The 5,969-nt window shown below is 41.2% G+C and overlaps 1 pseudogene; it reads right to left on the bottom strand.

Annotated features, from left to right (window-relative positions):
- Nucleotides 1-597: 597 nt before the first annotated feature.
- Nucleotides 598-5,605, bottom strand: LOC123801041 (clusterin pseudogene; annotated as a pseudogene).
- Between the last annotated feature and the right edge of the window lie 364 nt (nt 5,606-5,969).

A 5,969-nucleotide genomic window follows, 5' to 3' on the forward strand; every position in this document is an offset into this window, starting at 1 on the left:
TCGCTTTTCCCATTCTCTGCCACCAAGCTAAACATTTCTTTTGCTTTCCTGCACTTCTAATCAGGTGGTCTTCCCTCTTAACCAGCTGCCCTAAAATCCAATGTGGCCTAGAATTCCTAATGCCATCTCATTCTACCTGCTTCTCTTGGATTGCTTTTGAACTTGGTTTATGACAGCCAGTTCTGCTTCAAGACCAAGGCCTACACTTTGGGTTTTTTTTCACTCATGTTGCCTTTTTTACTCTAAATTCAACTTCCAGAAGCATGGTCCCCACTGCTTATACATAAGATTATATAAGTATATTATACAAGAACATAGACAACATATGACTATACATTTCTAAGATAAATCTCTCCTAAATGTTCTCCTTAAAGTAATGAAAATATGTGGGGCGCCTCGGTACTCAGTTAAGTGTCTGACTTTTGATTTCGGCGCAGGTCATGATCTCAGGGTCTTGAGATGGATGGAGCCCCACGTCAGGCTCTGCACAAAGCATGGAGCCTGCTTAAGATTCTTTCCCTCCACCACTCCCCACCCACCCTCTCTCTCTCTCTCAAAAAAAAAAAAAAAGTAATAAAAATTTGTATATTTGTTGATCCTGCCAATAACAATTATAGAATAACTGCTAAGTTATTCAGAGGGGCACAATAATTAGGGTCAAAATTAAGCGTCTGAAATAGCTGGGGAGTTTTCTCCACACACTTTCACGTGATTGTGCTGTGGCTGTTGCATTTCATGGCATACCCATTTTTATAAGTCTATTTACGAGTGCAAAGAGGCTTAGCCACCACTGCTTTGGCCTGCCAGCTTGGACTGACTGCTGTTATTTTAACCACATTCCCCTTTAGAAAGAGCACAACCAACAGTTCCAAATTCCTGAGGGAGCCGTAACTGTTTATACTGAGAAAACTGAATGACACATTGCTTGGAAATTTGTTATTATTGAAGCCACTATTAACTTGTTTTGTTTGTTTGTTTGTTTTTATTTGTCCAGAGTGATCTCTTAAGACTCAAAGTGTCATACTTCCACCCCAACAGTTAAGGGTTACTTGTCCCAGGAGCAGAAGCCTATCCTGGAGAAGAGCCTGGACAACTGGACACCAGGAACCAACACACCCTAAGAAAGGAAAATATCAGGGCTCAGCCAATGTTCCCGATCAGGCAAAGAACATCATTTTCTTTTAAACACTAATAATGACAATGACTAGGGCCTGCCAGATCTGGGAGTAGAACAGCCCAAGGACTTAGCAACTTAAGAACTCGAATTCTTACCTAAAGGTCACTTATGGAGGAGGAAAAAGAGCCCATTCTGTATGAAAAGTCATGCTTTAGAATAGAAAGGAATCAAGTGGTTAGTTTTTGCCAACCTGCTTCTGACCACTTTTGTCTGGGATATGTGCTTATGTGAGCCATCCTAACTCTGGAGGGCTGCCCACTTCCTAGTCTGTTCACTCATTCAGGTCTACCTCAAACCCAGCTTAGATGGCTTTTCTTAGATAAGACCCTGTTCACTTGATATTTGCCTCAGGCCAGCAGTGCTTTTCTCTCCGGATTCAACTCTGCCCCACCTAATCATCTAGTAATGATCCACACCAGGGATCCTGATTCAGGTCAAGCCTTGACGACATCCAGGAAAAAAATCTTCCAAACCCATATCCCTGAAGAGGATGCTTCCTACAAGTGTCAAAAATTGTTACAACAACAACAACAACATTGTTACAGGTCTGAGATTTTACCAACTTCTGCAAGCTGACAAGTTAGTCTGCCATAGTTTTTTGGATAGTGGCAGAAGACACATGACCCTTGGGTTGGAGACAAAAGATTGTGTTACTCATGGCACAGTCAACACCTTGAACTTCATGTTTGTGTTGGTTCCTTTTATCCCGCAAGTTTCATAGGTTACACAGAGCAGCCTATACAAGTGCTGCTCACCCAATGGGTTTGCATCACAGCTGAGATACCCTGAGCTTGAGAATTCCCAACTTTTTCTTATAAGAGATTGGGCTACAAGAAAACCTGTCCAAAGCGGCTCAGGAGGACAATAATGAAAATAATCATATTGGACAGCAAAAAGACTGGCTCTCTGCTCCAGAGAAAGATATTATCTCTATCTTCTGTTCACTCTCAGACATCTTTGAGAAGATCATCCAGAACAAAATGCTATCACTACCTCTGCTCACGAGATGTGCAGAAACATGAAAAACCCATGGAAATTGCCTCTTAACAGTAAGTTGAAAAAATTAGTGAATAAATGACACAATTTATGAACATCTCAGAGAAACAGACAAAGTAATGAGTATTCAATACAAATAGTTCATCCATTCTCTATTTCTCTAAATAAGCACACAAGCATATGTCATAAAGGTCATTTCTGTTCGCCAAGAAAGATTCTCATTTTATTTTATTTATTTAAATGTATGTCATTCTTTTATTTTTTTTCAGATTACTGGCAGTTTTAACGAGTTAGTGGGATTTCTTCCCATGATCAGTGAATGCAGGCATTACAGTGCAGAGTCCAGAGGGAGGAAAGGCTGGGTGAGGGGACAGGAGGGCCTCAAGGCAAGGCCTGGTCACTTGATGACATGCAGAGCTCTTTCTAGGGGACTATGGTTCATCTTGAGGGCAACTGAATTCAGACACTCCCACATTTAGAGAGGTAATGTTCACATCTCATTCTCCCAGTTCTTTTGGTGGTATTCCTGAAGTGCTTTCTCTGCCACAGTGTCCAAAAACTTACAATTGTTCGGAGACTTCTGGGACCATCACAGTGATGAGATCAGAATCAAAGAGCTTCGTAACCACCTTAGTGAGGCCAGAGGGAACACTGGAGTCAGAAGTCTGGGAACTCACCATAGTGACCTGGAGATAGACTGGGTCTTCACTTTGAGTGATATTAGCCAGCTGGGACACCCAGATCAATTGTTCATTCAGCTGCTTCAGCAGAGAGGATGTGTTGAACATCTTCTCCTAGGAGGACTGCAGTAGCTCAGGGTACAGTTTGGTGAACTTCTCAGCAAGCTGGAGGGAACTGTTAAGCTCCTGTCACAACTGGACCTGAGAGGGGTTGCCAGCCAAACAGTCCACTGGTAAGATCTCCTGGCATTTGTCACACTGGTCCTTCATCCTCAGGCATCCTGTGGAGTTGTGACGGATCTCTCCTTGCACACAGCATGGTCTTGGTTGTCTTCTGTGAATTCCATTGGGAAGTGGTAGGGGATTCTATGAAAGTTGACATCCAGGGCCTGTTGAGCCTGGTGTGTCATGTCAAAGAAGGGCTGAAACATGTTGTGGAAGTTCAAGGGTTAATATGCCGGAAAACACATTCTGTTCTGGGTTATGCAGGACTTGGGACTGAAGAAAAGAGGCCTCTCCTGGAATGACCTGAAGGGTGTGTAGTGGAAGTATCCTGCAGCTCATGGGTGAAGAGTCTGTCGTGGAAAGTCTTGTCCATAATGCTGGATGTCCGGCTGAAGCTGTCCTGCACGATGTCCAGGGCACGTGTCAGCTGCCAGTCTTCTCCATCAGGGAGTCCATGCAGCCACCCTTAATCCAGAAGTAGATGGGAGAACTGGTTCATAAATAACTTAAGCTGACAGCCAACCAGGCGGGTGTGTAGAACTTCATGCAGGTCTGTTTCAAGCAGGGCTTATACTCCTCCTGGAGGGCCACCATGGTGTCATTACACACCCCCTGGGACGCCTTCAGCTTCATTTCAGAATCCTTGGTATCACTTAGGGCATCCTCTTTCTTCTTCTTGGCTTCTTCTGAGTTGCTGAGTAGTGATTTGTGCTTCTACATTTGTTCTATTAGGGCTTTATCTGTGAGAGCATTTTAAATTTCCTTATTAATGTACTTACTCCCCTGTGTGAATACTTCCTGGAGCTCTGTGTCTGAGACTACCTTGTCTCCCAGAACCCATCCATTCTCCCAGGTCAGCAGCAGCCCCACCAGCAGCAGGAGAGTCTTCATCAGGTGTCCCTCTTCAATTATGGGATCCTAGCAGGCCTCAGTCAGTGGCAACGATTGACCATCTGCTGCTCCTGGTGATGCTGGATGGTAAGCATGGTGAGGCATGTATTTACAGCACTCTGCCACATACACAAACCCTTTGGGGCTGGCTGCAAACCTACATGACTCATGCCCAAAGTTGTATGTCATTCTTTCAATAACTGACACTCATTTGAATAAATCCTGCAAAACTCAATAGGTGACACTTTTGAACTTACCACATGCTATTAACGTCATGGACACAGTTTGCTTCAAATATCATTCCATCACTCCACACATAGGATTTTTGTACAAATTCCTTGATTCTAAAAATCTTTACCCTAAAGACTAAAATGTAAATGACACCAAATTCTGAGGTTGAAATTAGTCAAAGTAAGGAGAAAATGCAGAAGAACTGTACTTAAAGACTGTGCTTCCAACTTTATAATAGACAGTTGATTACAGACCTTGGAGAGCATTTAAACTTGGGTCTAAATCATGGAATTAGTTCCACAATTACTCCCTGTCTTTTATGGCTTCCTTCTTGTAAGTCCCTTGGAATATCTTTTTAAAGATGGGGGTTTTTCTAAATAAATTAAGTTATTCCAGTCAGAATGGCATGAGCAACATTCAAGGAATTCCAAGTATTACAATGGTTAAGCAGCATTCTGCAAACTGTATTCTGGAGAACACAAGTATCTTTCATGATGTTAATAAATATTCTGCCATCCAAAAAACAACAACAACAACAACAACAACTTCTTGGTCAAGTAAGTTTTGTACACTGTACATTAAACTGATTTCTCAACTGCAGAATTGTTCAGATCCTCTGATTGGGCTAATATAGTTCTGATTGGGCTAATGAGGTTCATTTATCATTGAACCTACAGTAGGTGGGTCAGTGATCTAATATGAAACATTTCCCAAACTTTTTCACCATGCAAAATTTTTAACACCAGATGTTCTTATTAGAGATGCTAGATGCTTTCTATTAGGGGCACTAGAGTTCCATAGAACATGCTTAGGAAGATTCTGGACCACCACTCTTAGACCAACCCAAGCTAGGCATGAAACTGGAAAAGTGAAGGTATTAAGATAGTTGGGAGTTATTTTTGCAGAGGCTCTTGAATTATGTGCTAAGATATTTGAACTTTATTATGCAGGAAAAGGGGAAATATTCTGTTGACACTTTTTTTTTAAATCTATTTGGTATGTTTAGATGTGGTCATTTTAGTAAGAAACATATAAAAAACAAGAAAGTCTATGTTGTAGTGGATTCCTCCACAGAAGAGGAGATCTACAGAAGAGAATTACCTCTGTAAATCCTCCAATTTCAAAACTTAATAGCCTTCACTCTTCAGAAGTTACACTTTATGTCTAAGAATTCCTGTGTAGTAGTTTTAATTAATTTTACTTTTTTTTTTTTCTGTTCTGTGTTCATTGTTCTTCCTCTTCCCTGAATTCCAGCTCGGACTCAATCTTGCAACAGGAACCAGCTGAGACATCAGATCCATTCATGAATTGTCCCAGTCTGAATAAACTCACTCTCTAAGTTTTTATCATTGAGGCTTATTTTCCTAAGTTTGATCATAGTCAGAACTATTTTGGATACTCTAACCAAGTTTTCTTCAGGAATATTTAATAAGCACCTATGTAATGAAAGGCTTTCTAATAAGTGCCTGGAGAAATAAGAGGAGGGTTTAGACATATTTCCCTTAAAACTTGAGTACACTTTTGGATATTTTGCTTCAAGATCAGATTGACTTAATTTCTTTCAAACTTCGATTATTGATTTGTTCGGCTAGTCACGGCCAAATGTATAAAGAACAACTCAGCCCATCAGTCAATGAATATTTATTGAGCTCCTACTACATGCCAAACATTATGTTAGGTGCCAGGGGTGCAGCAATGTGCAAGACGGCCTGGTTCCTACCCTCACAGCATTTATAAATCTAGTTGCTACTAAAGGCAATAAAATGAGT

The sequence above is a fragment of the Ursus americanus genome, chromosome 10 (genome assembly GCF_024610735.1).
Source record: "Ursus americanus isolate L20-20 chromosome 10, mUrsAme1.1.p, whole genome shotgun sequence".
NCBI classification, from domain to species: domain Eukaryota; kingdom Metazoa; phylum Chordata; class Mammalia; order Carnivora; family Ursidae; genus Ursus; species Ursus americanus.